We start from the raw sequence: 24,606 nt of genomic DNA on the forward strand, positions 1-24,606 counted from the left end.
TCGGCTCTGTAATGCCAAAAGGCTTGTTGGAAGGCTTTGCCTTTACCCCTGACCCAGAGCAGCAGGAAATGAGGATTTCGAGAGGAAAAACAACCTCAGAACGGAAAAGTCAATTTGCATAAACAAGATGGACTTTTTGTTGGAGAGGATTGGAGGAAAAAAAGCAAAATCATGAAAATGCAGTATCCATATATCTGCAATAGAAACTCTCATAATTCTAAGGCAGAAGATTCTGTTTCAATATTCGGCACGACACAATATAGCAATTCAATGCATAGTATTTGGAGTCATATAATCTTGGTTTTCAACTTCATAACAAACCATCCCCAAATTTAGTGTCTTAAGGAACATTTATTATTGCTTACAAGTCTACAGGTTGGCTGGATGGTAATTCTGGCCTGGGTCAGGGCTTGGCAGGGCTCAGCTAATCTCTGCTAGGCTCTTTTATGCTGCTGTGGTTGGTTGGCCTATCAGTTAGTATTGTGTAGTCTAAGATGACCTCACCTGGTAGGCTCTTCCCCATGTGGTCTCTCATTCTCTAGTAGGCTGACTGGGCTGAGTTCATATGGCAATCTCAGGGGTCTAAGAGGCACAACAGAAGCAAGTTCTGATTCCTTGAGGCTCTTGGGACTGAGGCTTGAACCGGGACACTGTCACTTACACTGCATCTGATTGGCCAAGGTAAGCCACAAGGCCAGCAAGATTCAGAGAGTGAAGAAATAGATTTCACCTCTTGATTGGAGAAACTGCAAGGTTACATTGCAAAGAGCCTGGCTTTAGGGAGAATTGTGACCATATTTGCAAATAATTTACCATGTGCATTCATCAGCTGTGGGGTTTTAGATAACTACTCTTTAGCCTCTTTGCATGTAAAATAGAAATAATAATTACTCTCAAAGTGTTGTTGTGATGATTAAGTGATAGAAGGATTGTAAAGAGCTTAGCTCATTGTCTGGACACAATAAACCCTCAGGAAATGTTGTTATTAACACTGTCTATGATTACTACTACCAGAACACCAAATTATTTAGAAAAGCAAATAACTCCTTCTGCTGGGTTTGCTGTTTTCCCTGTACTGGCTGAAGCTACACAACCACTTAGTTCCAGAGTCATCTAGAATGATTTGAAGTCCAACTTCCTACTGCTCACTCTGTTCCAGCTACACTGGTGATCTATTTCTCAGAACAGTGCAGTTGCATAGGAGGTGCTCAGTGAATGTTTGTTGAATTAACAAGCATCCTTGTTTAAAAGGACATGAATGTTTAATTTGTACTGGCCTCTGACATCTGTTTTATGATGTCTGTTGTTTGTATATCTCATGCCCACAAAGGTGGAACATGTATTAATTGCTCAATTTATATTTGCCGAATTAAATAGTTTTTTTTCCAGTGGAATTTGACTTTTCCTGCCCCACCTTCCCAAAACAATGCCCCCCTCTCTTACCCCTAGGACTGATTTTCAGCATTTATATCCAGTTTTCCCTCAAGGGAGATTGTTGATCTTTGGGATTTCTTAAGAAGATTAGTGAGGGCACTTAACATTTTGTCAAAACTTTTGTTTTTAAACTGGGTGCACCTTCCAGGAAAAATGAAGAGGATCATTGTCTCTCTCTCTCTCTGTATATATGCACACTTGTATACACAAATACTCTTCACACACATATTTGTTTGTTGGCCTGTTATTTATATATTATTTGGCCTGTTATTTATATATTATTATGTATTACATTATCTGTGTCTTACTACATCTAACTGACTAGATTTGTCAGGCATTTATCTTTAAATCCTAAATTAAATTTTGTTTGTAAAAAATGTGTTCTGTATTTTCTATCAAGCTGTTCTTTAAGCATTAGGTTTTATATGTGGGGATTCTCATTAAGAAAACTCTGAAGCAACGTTAAGAGAACTTCAGCCTTGCCATTTACCATTAAGTGAATTTGATAAAAGAAATAAAGCAAGTTGCACTATTCAAAATAGCAAAGACATGGAATCAACCCAAATGCCCATCAGGATAGAGTGGATAAAGAAAATGTGGTACATATACACCATGGGATACTATGCAGCCATAAAAAGGAACAAGCTCACGTCCTTTGCAGGAACATGGGTGGAGTTGGAAGCCATTATCCTCAGCAAACTAACGTAGTGACAGAAAACCAAATACTACATGTTCTCACTTATAAGTGGTAGCTGAACAATAGGAACACATGGACACATGCAGGGGAACAACACACACTGGGACCTGTCAGGGGGGTGGGGGGAGGGGGAGGGAGAGCATCAGGAAAAATAGCTAATGCATGCTGGGTTCAATACCTAGTGATGGGTTGATGGGTGCAGCAAACCACCATGGCACATGTTTACCTGTGCAACAAACCTGCACATCCTGCACATGTACCCTAGAACTTAAACACTTAAAAAGAGGAACTGGGGATGTTTATCTTGGTTTAGTAGATAAACTTAGAGGATGCACACAGAGGAACTCTTACATCTGAAGTGTGGTCCTTGTGAAGTCAGAAAAGAATCCTGGGACCATTGGGAAAGAATTGTAGAAAGGCCAATTTGAACTCCAGCTGAGGAATTCTCCCTTCTTTCTGTTTCCTTCAGAGTGATCTGAAATGCAGTTCGATTGCTTTGGAGAAGTAAGGGATGCTCATGAATAGAGACGTTTAAGCAAAGACTGGAAAGTCCATAAATAATGCATTGTTTAGAATTAGAGTTCACAGTTCCTGAAATTTTGGGATCCTAAGATATATCAGATACTTCTGATGGATTCTCTTGTCATTGTAAAATAATTTATTTTTGAATAACCTTGATATTGTTTTCAGCTTTATTTCAAACCCTTGGTAATATTCAAATCATTTTAACAGTTTCCCAACAATGCTTTATAATTTTTGTAAACAATTAGAATTAAAAGCTGTATTGCTTGTCTTCATACTTAGTTTGCATATACTCAATTCCTGCCAATTTTTCAGTTATCATGAAGTACATACTGTTAACTTCCAGTGCCAGACAAGAGCAACACTTAGCCCTTGTTAATCTGCTATGTATTTATTTACGGCTGCAATGTATTATTGCTATTTTTTTTTTTTTTGGGTCCAAATAGACTTTGAGGCAGATGCATTCTTAAAATGAATTAATTATTAATTTACTGTGAAGTGAGTTTGATCGGAGTTCTAGCACCACTGGCCCAGAAGGTAACATGTAAGATAAAGTTAACTAGATAATGTGATAATCTGCCAAATTAATGCATTATATATACAACTTCAAATATATTTAATGATACAGTAGCAGGGCACAGATATATAATTACAGATCAAGCAAATTATATTTTAATGAAGAAAGTTTGTCTTTTTTCAAAGATTTTTGATGATGTCTATAATTTTCATAGCTGAATTTTGTATTTGATTGTTTTCTCAGTGGCCAGGAATCTTTGAAGTATCCTTGGCTCTTCTGTTCTTTTTATAGGGAAAGTATTGTTCCCATTCGGCCACTGGTTATAACTTCCAAACTGAAAGCAGGTCACCCTGTAATTTAAAGGAAACAAACAAAAAAGCTAATACAATACAGTGCCAGAGGAAAATGTCTCGGACCTGTAATTGCTGGCAACTGAGGGTCCTGGTGGCTGTCTCTTGAAGTGGTACTCAGTGCTGAGCTAGGCCTGCTTAAGTCATTTCAGAATTTTTATCTAAGAGAAGCCTCAGGAGAATGGGTGGTAGGGCAGAGGGGAAACTGGGAGTATGTAGTGGGTAGGTGCTAGGATTTGAAGTTCTTGTATGTTCTCCCTTTTAATTAGAATACCTCACTTAGAATCAATGACCCCTCTTCCCCCCACCACCCTCCTTGTTGCTTCCTTCCTTTTCTCTTTTCCCTCTACACTTTTATCCATGCTCATGGCTTTAGTTGCCAGTTACATGCTGAAGACAACCAGAATCCAATAAAAGAAAGTGTTTCGATGAGAGGGTGGTTAACCCTGGTTTAAAAGTGATGAAGAAGAATGATGGTTTCCAGCTGCATCCATGTCCCTACAAAGGACACAAACTCATCCTTTTTCATGGCTGCATAGTATTCCATGGTGTATATGTGCCACATTTTCTTAATTCAATCTGTCACTGATGGACATTTGGGTTGATTCCAAGTCTTTGCTATTGTGAATAGTGCCGCAATAAACATGCGTGTGCATGTGTCTTTATAGCAGCATAATTTATAATCCTTTGGGTATATACCCAGTATCACAAGAACAGAAAACCAAACACCGCATGTTCTCACTCATAGGTGGGAACTGAACAATGAGATCACTTGGACTCAGGAAGGGGAACATCACACACTGGGGCCTATCATGGGGGGGGCGGGAGGGATTGCATTGAGAGTTATACCTGATGTAAATGACGAGTTGATGGGTGCAGCACACCAACATGGCACAAGTATACATATGTAACAAACCTGCACGTTATGCACATGTACCCTACAACTTAAAGTATAATAATAATTAATTAAAAAAAAAAAGTGATGAAGAAGAGAGGCAGTGCCATTTTCCCAGATGTCCAACACTGTGACTGTCACAGAGTACATGAGCAATAAAATAGTTGGAAATAAATGAATTTGGGATAGCTAAAAGTAGAATGCTTTGGGGTATTCTGAGAATGACTAGAATTTAAAGTTGAGTGGATCTGAACCATGGCAACACCCAAAATGCAGTCACCACTTTACCACAGCTCTGAAATGAATGAATGCTATTTGGCTTCATTCTATGGCACACTTAAAACTTGAGTGTGCAGCTTTGGTGGATTGGTTTATTCCTTCTTTTGGCTGAGTGAAATATTCAGGCAATGATGAGAAAGTGTATAATGGAGTTAGCTTATGAGAGACTATTTTTAAGCTCTACAAATAAGAATTACTTTTATTTTGTCGTTGTTTTCCTATTATTTCCCTGTTGGTCAACTTTTCTTATCAAACCAGCAAAGAAAAGGGACAGTAGGACAAACACAATGTGGATCCGATCCATGCTCTGCAAGTTAACTTAAATGAGAGTCAGATATCTGCTATCCTGCCAGCCCTTTATGGGCTCCTTTGGGGGTTAGCAAAGGATGTTATTTATTTTCTATGGGAAATCATGAAAGGAAGACTTAAGCTGCCCTCCTGGGTTTAGGTTGTAGTAGACATTTGTATGTTTATGTGTTTGTTTTGGTTTTATTTTCTTTAATTAATTAACTTATTATTTTATTTGCTGCCTAACTTTCATCTATTCTTCTTCTAGTTACAGACCAAATTTAATCTGAGAGAACCAGTGTTTTAAGTCAAAGCAGTTGAAATGGGACTTGTTCTATTCCCAGCTCTAGGGATGCTCACATGACCTGGGTCTAGTATTTCTTCTTCCTTGTCATAGGGTTTGGTTTAGGTTTGGGCACAAAAAGTTCGGGACATCTCTTCAAGTGTGGAGTGAGAGGAACTTTATTTTCTTTCGGTCTTGAACCTAGGAGTCCATTAATCTGGCTCTATTGACAGCCATCTTCTACCAGAAGGGGTCTAAAATTGAAGCCAACATAGAGGAGAACAGAGAAGACAGACAGTCTAGGTCCTGGTGACATCATTTGACCCAGTAGATCGAGCCACGTGGTCAGCCAATTCCAATTCTGCACTTTTTAGCTACATAAATAAAGAAATCCCCCTTTAGCTTAAGTATATTTGACATGTACTTTTGTCCTGTGCAACCAAAAAAAAATTTAACTAGATCTGCTGCATCCAGCATAGAATTATAAAATAAGAAATGTGTTCTAGCCTTATTCTCTAGAATCTAAATAATCTAGTATCAAGAAAAAAATCTAAAACCAAGACTCTAGATGTTTGCAAGATGAGGATCACAAAAGACTAGCAGAGGGTTTGAAATTAGCCTATAAATCCAACTAGAGCATACAGCAATAGTACAGTTGAAAAATAAGGCCCAAGCTTACCCTTCTCTAGTACTAGCTAGACAATTTAGACAAAAGGTTTTCCATAATATTTGCCTACTTTTTATATAGTCCTCCTTCACCTGACAATTAGAAACCCTCCTCTCCTGTTGAGCTGGTTATAAGTTATCAGAAAAAGACCTTCAATGAGCCTAAACACCTACCTCAATTAGATAAAGTTCTTGAGAATTGAAACTCATGATAAATAAGAGTGCTACTAATCAGTAAGATTCATAGTGATGGAATGACCATAAAAATGTAAGCTATTTAGGGAAAGATATACTGTTAGTAGAATGAGATTTGAAAAGCATTAAACACTGGATCATTTTCTTTACAAAAACATCCTGTCTCTTTCTCTGTCTGCTTGGAACATTAAACACAAATGAGTCTGGCAAAATATTAAGTCTTTCGATGATTTATGGTTAATACTAAATTCAGAGAAAAACACACCAGTTTGAGGCATTATTGTTATTAAGGGACAGTCAGTGCTTTTATCTTTTGCAATCAGCATGTTAGCCCATATTCTTTCTTTTGCATATTCATAGTCATGGTCATTTTAGAGGCAATATACATAACTTGATTTTTTTTTTTTATTTCTTCACCATGGCGACTTCTGGTTGGAAAGATTCCATAATTTAATATGTTCCCCAACAGAAAAGTTTTAAGACTTATTTTACTTTCAGAGAAAAGACATGAAATGATGCACATGCAAATGAGAAATAAGTCCAGGATGCTGTGTTATTGAGATCTGGCCCCTGGAGGAGGTTTCTTTTACAATTTCCCCTACGCCATTTCACACACACATTTGTATTCTGCAGCTATCTTGTTGTGGGTTCCTTTGTCCGTCACTTCTCTCATCAGACTGGAGACCATTTCTTATCTTTTCCCATTCTGTTCCAGCAAAAATGCAGTATTTGTTCCAATTCAGCAAAACCTTATTTATAAATGATGATAGAACTGAAAATACATAAAACTGAAAAAATGGTTGGTGGTATTTTTTTTTGACAAATTGAACCAATTTGAAGAAGACAGAAAACTTATCAGATCCCCATTCCAGACGCATGAGCTGAAATCATCCTGTAGTTCATCCAGACTCTTCCACTGTGCTTTGGGCCATGGCTAAGAATGGAAAACAGTGACCCTGAACAATCTTTCCTTTTTCCAAATGTCCAAAGCAGAATAGAATATTTTAAAATTATCTGAATGGGCAGTCCCAAGACAGTCATTTTGAGTAACACAAGGAAAAGGTAACACTGACCTGTATGAGGTGCAGTTTGCTTGCCAAAGGGTAATTCATCTAATTCAACTAATTCTAATTCTCAATAAACCTGTTAGAACAGTGAAAGTGTTTACGTGGTAAGCATACACCCTGAGATTTGGAATAGTTTGAAGAATTCACAATCATATGAAGTCTTATTTAACACTAAAATATAAATGGAATAAACTCGGAGAAGCAGAAAACTTTCTTTCTCCTCAGAGAATTATTTATTCTCAGTTTACCTCCCCAAAAAGAATATCTTACTTCATGTTCTTATACCACAGCCTACCTTCATTTGAAGCACTTTCAAGGTTGAAATGTTAAATGCATTGGTATAAGTTCTCAAGGGCAAGGACAGCATAATTATTTGCTCCCATTGAATTCCTAGAACCTAATGCTAGGGTGGACACATAATAGACACACAGATATTTGTGGGTGAATAACAAGTTTATATGAAAGAACGTTCATTAAATATTGTTTATTGTGGTGGTTGGAAGGGGAACCTGAGTGTTAAACAATAGGGAAATTGAAAAAAATGCATTAGAGTATATCTGTAATGATGAGATGGCATGAGGGTTCCAAAATTAATGTTTTTAAAAAACTTTTAAGGGCAATGGCAGCTCAAGCAACATAGTGAGACCCTGTCTGTACAAACACAACAACAACAACGACAATAACAACAACAACAAACCCTGGCACAGTGGTGCATGCCTGTAGTCCCAGTGACTCAAGGGGCTGAGGTAGGAGGATTGCTTGAGCCTGGGAGATTGAGGCTGCAGTGAGCTGAGACTGCGCCACTGCACTCCAGCCTGGGTGACAGAGCAAGACCTTATCTCAAAAAAGGAAATGGTATTTAGTGAAGAAAGACAGAACAAAATCTTGGACGACCTTGAGTAATTATTCTTAAAAAAAAATTGCAGAATAATTTTCTTTTTATCTTTTTTTTTTCTCTTGCTTCAACTAATTGCTATAAAATAATGTTATGTCCACACTCCTGAAGTAGGAAGTCAGTCCCATGAACATGTAAAAGTGGGGCTTAAAAACCTGTAAAATCTTTTCCCTTCTACATTAGGGTTGACCCTGAGCCTTATTTGTCTCCCAAAGTGTGATGTACATCATATAGGAAAAGAATTCCCCTGAGATTTTTTCTGGCAGTTAATTTCCATATAAGGCATCTCAGAAACCCAACTTGCTAAAAGGGAGTTCTATTCTATCAGAACAAAACAGAGTGAAGAATATGTACGTTTTACTGATAGGCAAATTCAACATACCTAGAGACCACATAACTGGAACTAAATGCAGGAATAGTTTTTATAGTTACATTGTAGGCTGCTGTTTCTCAAACCACGTAGTAGAAAAGCAAATTCCTTGGGAACCTTATCTGGTGGTCCAAGGAGAATCAGCCAAACTTGAAAAATTCCATAAACTAAGACTCTCTCCTTTACATTCCAAATTATATTTGCATATTAAAGGTTCAGAGAACTCTCCCAGCCAATAAAAAAAAATCAGTATCATTTATAATGAAGCAAGTAAACTTACTTGCACCAGATAATACTGGTTTCTAGGTATAGCTATTAAGTTAATAAGTAGCTTTTTATCAATAGCAAGTTAATAGCATCATTACACCTTTGTTTTAATGGAGGATAAAGCCCCAAGAACTTCCTGAAGATTTCGTAATTTTGATTATTGCAATAACTTATTTTGTTCATAAAAATCTAGTACAATATAATTTCACAAGTATTATTACATACACATTGCATAGAGAATACCAAAACATTGTTGACCTAGAACTGACTCGTATTAGTTGGCTTACTCATTTTCTAAGGAACTTTTCTTCTCCATGTAGTAGTTCAGAGATCACATAATTCAAATTAATGAAAGAGCAAAATGATAACTTACTATATATCATGAATATTTGGTATGTATTTTTGGTCACTATTGAAGGAGTGGTGTAATACTGTGAATTCTGTAGTATCATATGCAAGGTGGGTTTAGGAAGTACATTGCTTAATTTTTCTAAATTGTTTTTATCACCTGAAATGAACTTGTGTACTGGTATCACAATCATGTTAACACTGCATATTTTAATAAGTATCAGGAAAAAAAATGCAACCAGCACACCAAACTTGTAATTTTTCCAGTTACTACTGTTTAGAATGAAGTTAAAATCAGCCTAAGGTTTTAGAAAATGAGCTGATTTAAATAAAAATGTTATAAGCATTAATAATATAAGTGATACAGGGCAAAAATCTCTAAATAGTTATGTGAATGATTGATGTTTGGGAAGCTCTAAGTTTACTGTTTCATGAGACTAGTTGCAATTACCAGTCTCTCATACCAAATGCAGTGGTTAAACTAGTGGTTCCCAAAGCTGACCCTGCATTGGAATAAACTGGGAAGTATTTATAACTACCATCGGTCTTCATCCTACAGCAGTTAAATGCAAATCTCCAGGCATGGAATCTGGGCATTAGGAATACTGTAAAGCTCCCTGGTGACTTCATTGTGCATGCAGCCAGGGTTCAGAAATGTGGGGCTAAGGTGTCATCCTAGTTCAGCGATTGTGTCTGATTTCTTTCTTTCTTCTGCCTACTTCTGGATCTTTCTCTAATCTGACTTGTCTAAATTCACATTCCATGCCAATCCACTGAGCCCACACTGGTCAACGATTTTGTTGAACCAAAACTGAAATATTAGAGGCAGGGAGTTCTTGATCTTTCTGTTGTCATGGTTTGAGTTCCAACATTTATACTAGTTTCCTGTCTCCATTATGCAGATTTTATAATCAAATTTTTGTCATTCTAGCTATTTGTGACCTACATAACACTGTGAAAATTCCATGCAAAAGTTGGAAATAATAACTTTTCTACAGTGCAAATGAACCTGCAGCAAAATTTTGTAAAATATTTGAGACTGCTTTCTACAAGATGTTGTCTCTACATATTTCCTATAACTGCAGTGGTCAATTTGTTGATAGATCCCCTTAGTTTTCAGGGTATAAAAACGCTCTTCTGGCCTGAGTTGGAGAGTGATTCCTGCATTATTTAAAATACTAGATTCGGCTCCCTTTTCTCTCCTCCATGCATCTGACTCCCACTCTCAAATGTCTCAACCAGAGCAGGTAAGGTTAAAGGTTATCTACTTTCATGATAATTGATTTTTGTTTTATTTTTATTCTACAAATAATTACCAGATAACTATTGAATGCATACACATTTGGAGGTTAAGCATGCAAAAAATTTATTTTGTCCAATATATTCAGACTGGATGCTGAAATGCTTTATGATTTGAGAACAGAAATATAAAATATCAACCCTTCAACATCCAGACAACCAGAGGTAGGAAGTAATTTCCCTGCCTCAACATTGGTCTGTTTATTCTCTTTTTTCTTTCTTTTTTTTTTTTTTTAAAGACGGCGTTTTGCTCTTGTTGCCCAGGTTGGAGCGCAATGGTGCAGTCTCAGCTCACCACAATCTCTGCCTCCTGGGTTCAAGTGATTCTCCTGCCTCAGCCTCCCAAGTAGCTGGGATTACAGGCATGCTCCACTACGCCCGGCTAATTATGCATTTTTAGTAGAGATAGATTTTCTCCATGTTGGTCAGGCTGGCCTCGAACTGCCGACCTTAGGTGATCTGCCCGCCTCAACCTCCCAGAGTGCTGGGATTACAGGCGTGAGCCACTGTGTCTGGCTGACGTGTTTATTCTTTTACACCTGCGTTTCTAAAAGCAGACAATTGTAAAAAGTGATTTGGGTTGTCTTTTTTGGTTCATGAAAATGTTTAATCAGCATTAAAGTTACAGTTCTCTCCCTATGAATCTTTCTTTGTCTACCTTCTATTCTCCCATGCTACCCCTTTCTCTTGTGAACCCCCAAGTTAACAATCAATTCTTGGTTTTCCTAAGGGATTCGATATGAGATTTTTGTGAACTTCTAAATTTGAGAGCATCTTTATAGCAGGTGTTGAGAACCCTTTTCTATGAAGAACCAAATAGTAAATAGTTTGTTTTTGGACTATACAGTGTCTGTTGCAACTACTCAACTCTGCCATTATAGCATTAAATTGGCCATTGACAATATGTAAATGAATGAGCATGGCTGTGTTCGGATACAACTTTAGTTACAGGTGGTGGGCCAGATTTAGTTTATTCACTGTTGCTCTGCAGCATACAGTTTTTCCCACAAAGCTGAGTCAGGTAAAACTAAGAAATCTTAGTGACTTCCTCACACCCTTACGACTCTATAAATATAAAACTAAAGTTGCCTATAAAACCATTAAAGTTAATTCTGCCCTTAAAATGAACTCTGTGCAATTGTACATTATATCAGTATTATTTTACTATTGACCATGAACTTAACCTGAATCTGCAATATCTTATCCCTTTACCACAATTATTGCACATAGACAGGCAGAGGATGATGAAACTGTGCTGATGTGTAGAGGCCAGATGATAGACCAGGCACCAGCTCAAGGGATTCACTCCCACAGGCCCACCCTTTAAATGGACCACACCAGTGACCTTCAGCATCCTAGATGAAGAATGGAAACTGAAAAATTTTATATTTGTGCATGCCAAGATTCCTGCATATCAGGGAATTTAGCACTCAATTATTTATATATAGACCACCTTAAATCCTTCATTCTTCTGTGTGTGCTGGCTATGTCCACCCAACCATGCTACTAACTCGTGGCTGTCCACATCAGCCACAACATTTAGCAGAAGGCCAAATACACAGTTAACAAATGAATATATTTTTACTACACAATGCCTGGGTTAGAGGATTGTCTGGTTCAGATATTGCTCCTTCTTCTAAATATATTCATTAAAAAATACATTTTGGTTACATGAGAGAGCCATACAAGCCAGTTCTGTATAAAGTAAACTCAAGTGATGAGCTCATTGTATGACCTAGGTCCTCTCATTTACTTGTCAGAGATGGACATTGCTAATCTCATCTTTTTTTTTTTTTTTTCATCACAAAGCTGCTTATCCTCTGGGGCAGAAGAGCAGAGGGATGAATTTGTATTTATTTATTTCAATTAACAAATTAAAATTGTATATATTGTGTACAACCTGTTGTTTGAAATATGCATATATTGTGGAATGTCTAACTTGAGCTAATGAACATATACACTACCTCCTATATTCTTATATATTTTTTGTAGTGAGAAGACTTCAAATCTATTATCTTAGCAGTTTTCAAGTATACAATACACTGTAATTAACTAAAGTCACCATGTTGTAAAACAGTTCTCTTGAACTTATTCCTTCTATCTAACTGAAATTTTGTATCATTTGACCAACATCTCCCTAACCCTTCCCACTACCACCCCGACTCCCTGGCAACCATCACTCTACTCTCTGCTTTTATGAGTTCATTGTTTTTAGATTCTACATGTAAGTGATACCATGCAGTATTTGACTTTCTGGGCCTGGCTTATTTCACTTAGCCTAATGTCCTCCAGGTTCATCCACGTTGTCACAAATGATAGGATTTCCTTCCTTTTTAAGGCTGAATAATATTCTGTTGTATAGATATACTACATTTTCTCTATCAGTTCATCTATTGGTGGACATTGCCCTGATCCTTAAATAGCATCACCAATCTTGGGATGATTGGGAAGTTTTGATCATTCTCTTATATAATTGTATATTTAGCAATTCTTTAGTAACTTACTGGCATCTGGTACACATTGTGCTGGTTACCAAGTGTTGGGGGAAAAAAAAAGGAAAAAAGTGTAGTCTCTTTTCTGGAGGAGCTCTAGGCCAGTGGGAAAGATGGACACTCTCACAGACAGTGGTAACTCAGTTCCTTTGTAAGGAAAAACAGAAGGTATCAGGAGAGAGAGAGAGAAGCATCCTGAACACGATAGCAAGGTCCAAGACAACTTTCTGCACGGAGTGACGTACAAGCTGGGACCAAAGAATAGATATTTAGGGGTTAACCAGGTGAAGAGTGATATGGTTTGACTCTGTGTCCCCACCCAAATCTCATCTTGAATTGGTAATCCCCATGTGTCAAAGGAGGGATTTGGTGGGAGGAGATTGGATCATGGAGGTGGTTTCCCCCATGTTGTTCTTGTGATAATGAGGGAGTTCTCATGAGATCTGGTTGTTTGATAAGTGTCTGGCATTTCTCCCTTCATGCTCTCTCTCTCCTACTGCCATGTAAGATGTGCCTTGCTTCTGCTTCACCTTCTGCCATAACTATAAGTTTTTGGAGGCCTCCCCAGCCGTGTAGAACTGTGAGTCAATTAAACGTATTTTCTTTATAAATTACCCAGTCTCAGGTAGTATCCTTATAGCAGTGTGATAATGGAATAATACAAAGAATTGGTACCGAGGTTTTGGGGCACTGCTATAAAGATAACCTGGAAATGTGGAAGCAATGGTGGAACTAGGTAATGGGCAGATGTTGAAAGAGTTTGGAGGGCTCAGAAAAAGACAGGAAGATGTTGAAAAGTTTGGAACTTTACTAGAGACTTGTTGAATGGTTTTGACCAAAATGCTGATAGTGATATGGACAGTGAAGTCCAAGCTGGGGTGGTCTCAGATGGAGATAAGAAACTTATTGGGAACTGGAGTGAAGGTCACTCATGATATGCTTTAGCAAAGAGACTGGTGGCATTTTGCCCCACCCTAGAGATCTGTGGAACTTTGAACTTGAGAGAGATGATTTAGGGTATCTGGTGGAAAGAATTTCTAAGCAGCAAGGCATTCAAGAGGTGACCTGAATTATTCTGAAAGTGTTCAGTTATCAGCATTCACAAAGAGATGATTTCAAATCAGAACTTATGTTTAAATGCGAAGCAGGGAATAAAGGTTTGGAAAATTTGCAGCTTGGACATGTGGTAGAAAAGAAAATTTCATTTTCTGTGGAGGAATTCAAGCTGGCTGCAGAAATTTGCATAAGTAACAAGGAGCTTATGAGCCAAGACAATGAGGAAAATATCTCCAGGGCTTGTTAGAGACCTTCACAGCAGCCCCTCTCATCACAAACCCGGAGGCCTAGAAGGGAAAAATGACTTCATTGCTCTTTGCAGTTTTGGGTCTTGGTGCCCTGCATCTCAGCTGCTCTAGCTCCAGCTAAGGCTAAAAGTGGCCGAGGTACAGCTCAGGCTATTGCTTCAGAGGGCATAAGCCCCAAGCCTTGATGACTTTCATGTGGTGTTGGGCCTGCAGGTATGCACAAGACAAGAATTGAGCTTTGAGAACCTCCACCTGGATTTCAGAGGATACATGGAAATGCCTGGATGTCCAGACAGAAGTCTGCTGCAAGGGTGCAGGCCTCATGGAAAACCTCTGCTAGGACAGTGCAGAAAGGAAATGTGGTGTTGGAGCCCACACGCAGAGTCCCCACTGGTGCACTGCCTAGTGGAGCTGTGAGTAGAGGGCTACCATCCCCCAGCCCCTAGAATGGTTGATCCACTGACAGCTTGCACTATGCACTTAGAAAAGCCACAGGCATTCAATGCCAGCTTGTGAAGGCAGCCAAAGGGGCTGTACCCTCAACAGCCACAGGGGTGAGCTGCGAAACACCATGAGAGCCCACCCCTTGCATCAGCAAGCCCTGGATATGAGACATGGAGTCAAAGGAGATCATTTCAGAGCTTTAAGTTTTAATGATTGCCCTGACAAGTTTCAAACTTGCTTGGGTCCTATGGCCCCTTCGTTTTGGCCAATTTCCCCTATTTTGAATGGGAACATTTACCTAATATATGTACCCCCATTGTATTTTGAAAGTAACTAACTTGCTTTTGATTTTACAGGCTCATAGGTGGAAGGCACTTACCTTGTGTCAGATGAGACTGTGGACTTGAACTTTTGAGTTAATGCTGGAATGAGTTAAAGACTTTTTGGGGGACTATTGGGAAGGCATGATGGGTTTTGAAATATGAAAAGAACATGAGATTTGGGAGGCTCTGGGGTAGAATGATACGGTTTGGCTCTGTGTCCCTGTCCAAGTCTCATCTCGAATTTTAATCCCCGTATGTTGAGGGAGGGACCTGGTGGGAGGTGATTGGATCATGGCGGCATTTTCCTCCATGCTGTTTTCATGATAGTGAGGGAGTTCTTATGAGATCTGGTTGTTGATAGATGTCTGGTACTTCCCACTTCATTTGCTCTTTGTCCTGCTGCCATGTAAGACATGCCTTCCTTCCCTGTTACCTTCTGTCATGACCGTAAGTTTTCTGAGGCCTCCACAGGCAGGCAGAACTGTGAGTCAATTAAACCTCTTTTCTTTATAAATTACCAGGTCTCAGGTAGCATCTTTATAGCAGTGTGAAAATAGACTAATACAAAGGGCATGGCTGAAAGCGAAAGGCAAGGTGCTCCAAGAAGGGAAAATTGCTGTACAAAGGCCTAGAGCAGAGTGATATGATCCAGATAGCTGTAGAACTGTGCGGTCCCAGGATAGGTGACTTTTGTGTGATGTATCCTGAACATGGAGCAGCCTGAGAAAGGTGAGGATTCTGGGTTACAGTGCTGATTGATTTAACAAATGCCAGGAGACACTGGGAGAATTGTAGTAAAGGTATTAGGAATAATCTTCCCAAATGAAGTTAAAACTGGGAGTTGATTGTAAGGGGAATTTGTGGCGTCTCCTTCCTTTGACGCCTGTTAAAACATGATAGATTGTAATGGACCTTGGAGTGTTTGTAACTACATAATTCTCACTTTGTCAACAATGAGTGACCTCATTGAATCACAGAAATAAGGTGACTGTCAAAAGGCAGTCTGCCTGTGCCTTGTACTTCACCTCCAGACACACATCAAAGATTTGCTGATTAGCCCACTGTCTTCTCCAGCCCACACATCGACCCATGCTCTGACACTCCCCTTCTATGCACACCGATTATGGTGAAACCCCACTGTAGCAAGGCTGTGTGTTATAAAGGGCCTTCCCTGTTGACTTTCTAAATTTTCACAGTGAAACGCTTGTTCTTTTTGCTTTGGTAGCATATATAGTACTGAGTACAAACATAACACACATATGCACGTATGCACACACACTCCATACGTGTATTCATGTTCATATGTTTTAGTTAAAAAGCAGATTGCTCAGATGAGTATAAAGGAAATGGTAGTTTAGGTGGTACACAGATACTCTGATAACTTATATTGATTGACAGTTGGGGAATATTATTTTCATAAACAAAATATGCATTTCTGGAGATCTGAATCCTGCTTTGAATCTCAGGTTTACTACGTCACATCTTGGGAAAGTTACTCCATTTCACTGCATGCTAGTTTTAAAACCTGTGAAATGGGTTAATGGAACCTACAGCGTTGATTTTTGGTTTTTGGAGAACTAACGCAGACACTAGGAAACGCTGAGCAGAGAGTTTAGCACATGGCAATGGTGTAAACATTAGTTCCTGCCTTGGTGCCTCCAATCTCTCCTACTATATTTTGATGATGTTCTCCTTCTGGCAGATCTGAATTTACTCTTTATCTTGTATCCACCATTACCCAGCACATTGCTTTTTGCTTGAATTTATATAAGGCTTTAAAAAAATCAGGTTCCTAATTCTGCATTTCTTTTTCACAATTATCAAGCAAAAGGCAAATTCTTGTTAGGCCTGTTTCTGATGTGCAGTCAGCATTCCAATAAAGGAGACAACCATTCCGTGTTTTTATTTTCCAATTGCCATGTTCACTGTGATGGTGTGAAGATATTTTTATTGTAGGCTCAGTGCAAAAATGAAGTGTGCATGGTAAGACTTGGGAGCGGAATATGTCTCATGCCTCACATCTCTCAGAAGTTAAAAGGTTTTATTTAATAGAAAAGGTATAATTTCCTATTTATAAGTCCATTTTAAAGAAAATTCTAAATTCCAGGCTTCAATTAGATTTCACTTAAAACAATTAACATCCTGTTTCTGTTCTAGGATTCAATCCAGGGCATCACATTGCATTTATATGTCATATTCTCCTCTGTCCTTTCTGTTCTGTGAATTTCTCAGAATTTATTTTTCATGACCTCAAGGGCCTTGAGGAGCACTGGCCTCATAACCAGCAGAATGTTCCCAATCTGGGCCTGTCTGATGTTTTGTTTATGAATAGGCTGGGGTTATAGATTTTTGGGGAAAGAAGCCGCGGGGGTGAGGTGTCCTTCTTATCACATCACATCAGGTGGCACATTATATCCAGATGACATCTCTGGTGAGATTGACCTTCATCAGTTGGTAAAACTGGTCCTTGCTAGGATTCTCCACTGTATGTTATTCTTTCTACCTTTCCATACTCTACTCTTTGAAAGCAAGTCAATACGTATGGCCCCCTTTCAAGACAGGAGGGATGAAGAGTTAACCTCGGGAGCTTTCCTGGAGGTAGAAGTGTCTACAGATAGTAAATAGACTATTTTGTAAGAAAGATTTGTCTCTATAAGCCCATTTATAAAAATGAAATTTGTGTTGGGGGGGTGCATTTTCCCTGTAAATCAAGTCCCACACAATATAATAAAACCTACATGTAGTGTGATATCGTTAGTCCCTCTGGTCTTTGTGATTTGAAGTATTTATATAACAAAGTGTCCCTGAAATGTATTCTTGATTTTCATCTGTAAAACAGAAGGGCTAGCCTCAAATACTAATCTTTGTTTTCTTTTGAAAATAAAAATGAAAATTCCTTTATTAAAATGTTGGAAGATACATGGTCCCACAGGGATTTAGCAAAAAGAACAAAAGATGAATTGCTGGCAAGTCTGGAAGGCATTTCTGCCAACTTTCATGGAGCATTTTTCTAACACAAATGTCACTTATCTAGAGTAGAATAATTTATTCAGTGCAGATAAACTATGGCAACTTGCATCTCAGACTACTTTAAGAGTTCAAGAGGGCTGGCGGATATTCCAGAGACAACCTCTACATTGGCAAAACACTTACACCTTCCAATTGGTTTGAAAACATTGGCCTATCAGAAAACGCAAAAAACAAAAAAATTTGCTGAATACTTACAATGTGATAGGCCTAAGGATACACTGAAAAAGGTGTCTACCCTTATGAACAGATGCCAGAAGTTCATTTCTCTGAAAATACTTCTTTGGAAATAACAAGCTGAAAAGTCTTTGTATACGACTTTTCAATGTAGTTACTGACTCTTCCATCTTTCCTTAGGGAAATGCAGCGGCGAAAACCTGTGGCTGAGTTTCACTTGGTGCTTCATTTTAACAAGTCAGAGGACCTGACATTGCTCTGGGAGCTTCTGTGGGAACTGCAGCCTAAAGACTGTTAGCTCACACTGGCCAGGGACTGAGAACTATGTGTATCTGTGGCCTCAGGATATGATGCAGTTTCTGCTGCATGTTAGGAGAGCTGCAGTTAGCTAAAGATGTTAGCCTTCATAGAAAAAGGGGAAAAATGCCAATACATTCCCATTATACTGAAAGCATAGAAAAAATATTAAAAGCAAAAAACAAACTCATAAAACATGAACAGTGCAAAATAAAAACTTTAATAAAGCTGATACATTGTGGCCAGGCATGGTGGCTCACGTCTATAATCCCAGCACTTTGGGAGGCTGAGGTGGGTGGATCACGAGGTCAGGAGTTCGAGACCAGCCTGGCCAACATGGTGAAACCCTGTCTCTACTAAAAATACAACAATTAACTGGGCGTGGTGGTGCATGCCTATAGTCCCAGCTACTTGGGAGGCTGAGGCAGGAGAATTGCTTGAACCTAGGAGGCGGAGAATTTGGTGAGCAGAGATTGTGCCATTGCACTCCAACCTGGGCGACAAGAGCTAAACTCCATCTTAAAAAGAAACAAAAACAAACAAACAAAACCTGAAACATTGTATTTCATCAAAATTAAAACTTTTTGAAAGATAACAAGAAGAAAGTCAAAGGCAGCCTACGGACTGGGAGGAAACATTTGCAAATCATATATTCAACAAATGACTTATATCTACAACATAGAAGTATTTCAACACAATAATAACTCAAAAAATTGGGCACAAAACTTGAACACAAATGTGACAAAATAATGTGTGTGAATGGTCAATGCTGCTAATCAGTAGTCATCAGAGAAATGTTAACGGTTTTAACCACAGCGAGATACACCACATTATATTAGATTGGAAGTAAACAAACATACAAAAAAACATTGATTTCAAGTGGAGAAAATCTGGAGCTGCTGGGAGTCTTGAACACTGTCAGTGAGAATGTAAAATGGTACATTCACTTTGGGAGTCAGTTTGGCAATTTTTTAAGAAGTTAAACATATACTTACCATAGAACTTAGCAATCCCATTCTATTTACCCCCCAAAAATGAAAATGTATATTCACATCAAAACTTCTATGTTAATAGTCACAGTAGCTGTATTTATAATATCCAAAACCTGGAAACAAACCCAAATGTCTGTCAACTGGAGAATGAAAAACAGTCATAGTGTATCCATGTGGTGGATACTATTAAGAAATAAAAAGACATGTGCTTTTAGATGTCTTCCACAACATGACTGGACCTCAGAATAATTATACTGAATTGAAAGAAACTCAGACCCAAAAAGAATATACATTGTATTATACTATTTATGTAAAGTTCTAAAACATACAAACTATTCCATAGAGAAGAAAGCAGGTCTGTCGTTATTGAATATGGGGTGGAGGAAAGGATTTCTGATCACAGAGTGTGAAGAAATTTGGGGGAGTGAATTAGTCCATTTTCACACTGCTATAAAGAACTTCCCTGAGACTGGGTAATTTATAAAGGAAAGAGGTTTACCTGACTCACAATTCCATATGGCTGGGGAGGCCTCAGGAAACTTACAATCATGATGGAAGGAGAAGCAAACACATCCTTCTTCACAAGGTGGCAGGAAGGACAGGAGCAGGGGAAACTGCCACTTACAAAACCATCAAATCTTGCAAGAACTCACTCATTATCATGAGAACAGCAGGAGAAACCACCCCCACAATCTAATCACCTTCCATCAGATCCCTCCCTTGACATGTGAAGATCACAATTTGAGATGAGATTTGTGTGGGGACACAGAGCCAAACAATATGAGGGAGTGATAAAAAGATTTGTTGTTATGATTATTGTAATGACTTTATACATATATGTATATGTCAAAACTGATCACATCTTATAACTTAAATTTATGCAATTTATTTACTTCAATTATACTTGATAAAGTTGTTTAAAAAAACTTAACATTGCATGATGTTTTGTTCAAATGATCTGATTATTTCTCCTCTAATTCAGTGGATATTAGTAAAATGTAAACTCTTTCTAGAGGAGACAAATGACATCCTAAATAACATTACATATTGCATATGAGAATGATATGGAATCCCAGTCATATCAGAGTAATAATTATTTGTCTCATAAACTAATCTAGATAATTGCACAATCATTCTGCCTGTCATAGATCTCGTGGTTTAAAATACTCTGAAATTACAGTTGATCCTTGGCATTTATAGCTTTGACATTCACAGTTTCAACAGCTCCCAGACACCTCAAAGACCCAGGATGGGGAACAGTTGGTATTTTGCTAAGGCAGAAACTTGAGGAGAACACACTGCTGGCCAGGCATGAGAAGTTAGTCGTGTGAATCACGAGTAACATCAGCCCACAGCCCAAGTGCACTTCTGACCACAGTTTTGCTCACATCCTTGCTGGGTTTGCAGTGGCCCTAATTAAGTGATCATATGTGTGCAAGCATGCATACATGTCTGTCTACAGCAGGTAACTCAGAGAAAGAAAAAAGGTGGTTAACTTGTGGTTGGAGGACATGCCTTACATGCCAATCTTAACGAAGTGTGCCTTAGTCATTGTATTGATTTGGGAAATAGTCATTGAACTCAGACCAGGTGCCTTGCAATGCAGATGCGCCAACCTTTTTCCTTTTGGGTTCAGAGCCCACCAGGGGAGACAAACACTGCCAAAGTCAGCAATTATAAGCATTATCAATGTCAGGGGGGGCATCAAGGGGGCTGTGGAAGTATCTGCTGTCTAGGGTGGGATAGGATGTCAAGCCAGCCTTGCCTGAGAGAGGGAGGGCTGAACTGAGATTAGAAAAGTGAAATGGGCCGGGCATGGTGGCTCACACCTGTAATCCCAGCACTTTGGGAGGCCGAGGTGGGTGGATCACGAGGTCAGGAGTTCAAGACCAGCCTGGCCAAGATGATGAAACTCTGTCTCTACTGAAAATACAAAAAAAGAAAAAAATAATAGCCAGGCGGGCACCTGTAATCCCAGCCACTTGGGAGGCTGAGGCAGAGAATTGCTTGAACCTGGGAGGCGGAGGTTGCAGTGAGCCGAGATTGCGCCACTGCGCTCCAGCCTGGGCGACAAGAGTGAGACTTGTCTCAAAGAAAAAGTGAAACAGCCTGAAGGAAGGAACAGGAGGCTGAATGGCAGGGACTGTTGAGGAGGAACATTCTAGGCAGAGGAAACAGCATGTGCTAAGCTAAGGGGTGCTTGGAAGAAGGAAATTAGCCAAGGTAGTCTTTTAAGTTATGGATATTTCAAAAACTATTGCTCATAAATGCCCAGTCTGTTGTTTTATATGAAAAAAAGATCGATCATCTTGTCTTTGGAATCTATGTTACTTTTATATTTTAACTTTTGTGGACTAATTTGCTATAGATTTTTGTGTTCTGCTTTTGGGGCATTTCATTTCTGGGAACATACAGTTTGAAGCATGAACAATACATAGCTTTTCTTGATTTTTTTCAGTGTGATTGTTTTTATAAGGTAACTGTATTAGCTGAATTCAAATTCCCTGAAGGGAAGGTCAAATTGTTTTGTACAAAGATAACAAATGATAAATCACAAATTCAATCACCAATTATGAATGTAGAAGTCACTACTGAGGTTTAGTCTCTCCAAAAGATACAATAAAATTATCCAACACAGTTGATAAAAGACATCATTAAGGAAAAAAAAAAAACTTTAAAGATTTTTAACTCCCAACTTGTCATTATAAAACAAATAGCAAATTTTCTTGATTTTAATAAGTCATTAATTGTAAAATACACTTTCAATTTAAAGAGCTGTTTATTTCACAAGAGAAAGAAGAACAACACTACCACGTTAAATATAGCACACTGATTGTCACATGTATTTTAATTTTGGAAATGCTGTAAAACTTAAATATTGGAAAAAAAAGTTTTAGAAAGAAAATAGCCACTCTAAGAATAACATCTTTTGAAAAGGCTGACTGTGTGCTAAGTCCTTTACTCAGCTCTTGTCATTTTATCCTCAGGAAAACCCTAAGTGGCTAAGTCCTTTTTTTATTTTTATTTTTTATTTTTGGGATGGAGTCTCACTCTGTCGCCTAGGCTGGAGTGCAATGGCACAATCTTGGCTCACTGCAACCTCCACTTCCCAAGTTGAAGTGATTCTTCTGCCTCAGCCTCCTGAGTAACTGGGATTACAGGCGCGCACCACCATGCCCAGGTAATTTTTGTATTTTTAGTAGAGATGGGGTTTCACCATGTTGGTCAGGCTGGTCTCGAACTCCTGATCTCATGGTCTGCCTCCCTCAGTCTCCCAAAGTGCTGGGATTACAAGCGTGAGACACTGCGTCTGGCCCTAAGTCCTATTTCTATCTTTGCTGTACAAATGTGCAAGCCAGGGTTCAATGCAGCTGAGCAGCTGAGTCAAGGCTAGAAAAGCTTTTACATCAATGAAATTTCCGTTACCAGGTCACACAGGAAGTTAGCAGGAGAGAGGAGAATCTTTGCAGTTCCCCTCGTCTCCTGGCAGAATTTTGCAACAGGATTACCTCCTAATAGGTCACAATGCCATGCCATCTCCCAAAGAGATGAACCTAAAAACAAGGAAGAAAATTATAAACTAGCCATCCCTTGCTCCCCAACAAACCTCGGTTCAAACTGAAGTTCCCAGTGTTCTGTTTTTGGTCTGCCAAATTGAGTGTCTTTGTGATATGTTAATCAGGACAACTAATCTCTCTAAAGCTGGCTGCAAAGCTTCTAGATCACTTAATAAGAACCCTCTGATGGGAATGGGAAGTAAATGAAGATGATTGATTTCCGCAATTTCAGTGTTTTAAAACACTGGTAGCTTTATGCAATTTAGGTGAATGGAAAAAGAGTGGCTACTCATTATGAAAAAACAATGATGGTAGACTTGTACATAGGCAGAGAGAGGAGGCAGTAAAGAAAAAATATGAACAGGAAATGCTTTTGTTTATTGTTTGGTTTGGCTTTATGTATGCTTATTTCGAATATGAAAAAGATAAAATTCAAATAATAATTGCATTTAAATAAATTCAGATCATACAGAATGGGCATCATGAGGCTTGCTTTGCCTGTGGTGAAGTTCAAGTGAAACAGTGGGAGAAAACATTTTTTCAACTGTAAAGAGCCATTTAAAAGTAAGGGGTTACTATCACAATAGTTATCAATTTCTCCCCCAGCGCCAGAACAAGTTTGGCATGCAATTTAAGGAAGTGTTATGTATCATGAGTTCATGCATATTCTTGCAGCACAGAAAACAGCCGATGGTGTGCCTTTTTGTTCTCGATCATTCAACTCTTGTTTTATGCATCTAAATCTTCTTGCTAGAGATATTCTTAGCTCTAGACATTGCCTCCCAGGTCCTTCATTGTGATTCTGATTGTCAGAGAGGAATGCAATGAATATGTGGGTTACTAGGAGATACTCTTTGGAGGTTTTATGCACTTTGCCCTTTTTGATATACAAAGGCAATGTAGGAGACAACCAAGTAAACATTCTAGAGCCAGGTCCTGGAGATTCTTACACTGTGAACATCAGGCTTACCTGTGTAGCCTGGGATGTACTAGAAATTCAGTAAATATTCATGCAACAAATGAATAAATACATATCTGAAGAAACTTACATAATATAAATCCTTCGTTAAAGGCAACATGTAAAAGAAAGCAGCTTGGCTCTTCATTAAGGAAATGCTGAATGGGTTAATGTGTTCAAATTCTGACAGAGAGCTGGTCTCAAATTCCAGCAGTCACTGACCAGCTGAATACCTGGGAAAAGTGTGGTGTGTCTTTCTCTCTCATCTGTTTTCTTTCCTCTCTTCCCTCCTCCTCCTCCTCTGTTTCTTCTTCTCTTTCACTTTCTCTCTCCTCATATTTAAAAACTTGGATTTAGTCATATTTCTTCATTGATGTCATATTACTTTATCATTTGTCCTGTGGTGTTACGATATATACAGGTTTTCATCCAGGGCTCCTGGCTCCTAACTCCTTTAGCCCTGTTACAGTCTTTTGTTGCACTGTTGGGGGTGTCGTAGGCTTCAGGGGCAGCCTCTGACCTTCCCCCACTCTTCTTTCACCTGTCTCCCACTACCTTTCTGATTGTGGGTCTTAACATCCTCCCCAGAGAGGGTCCCACCCTATACTATGAGGGGAAGGAATGCTAATGTCATCAAACTTCCACAAAAACCCAAGAACACTG

The sequence above is a fragment of the Chlorocebus sabaeus genome, chromosome 2, assembly GCF_047675955.1.
Source record: "Chlorocebus sabaeus isolate Y175 chromosome 2, mChlSab1.0.hap1, whole genome shotgun sequence".
NCBI classification, from domain to species: Eukaryota; Metazoa; Chordata; class Mammalia; order Primates; family Cercopithecidae; genus Chlorocebus; species Chlorocebus sabaeus.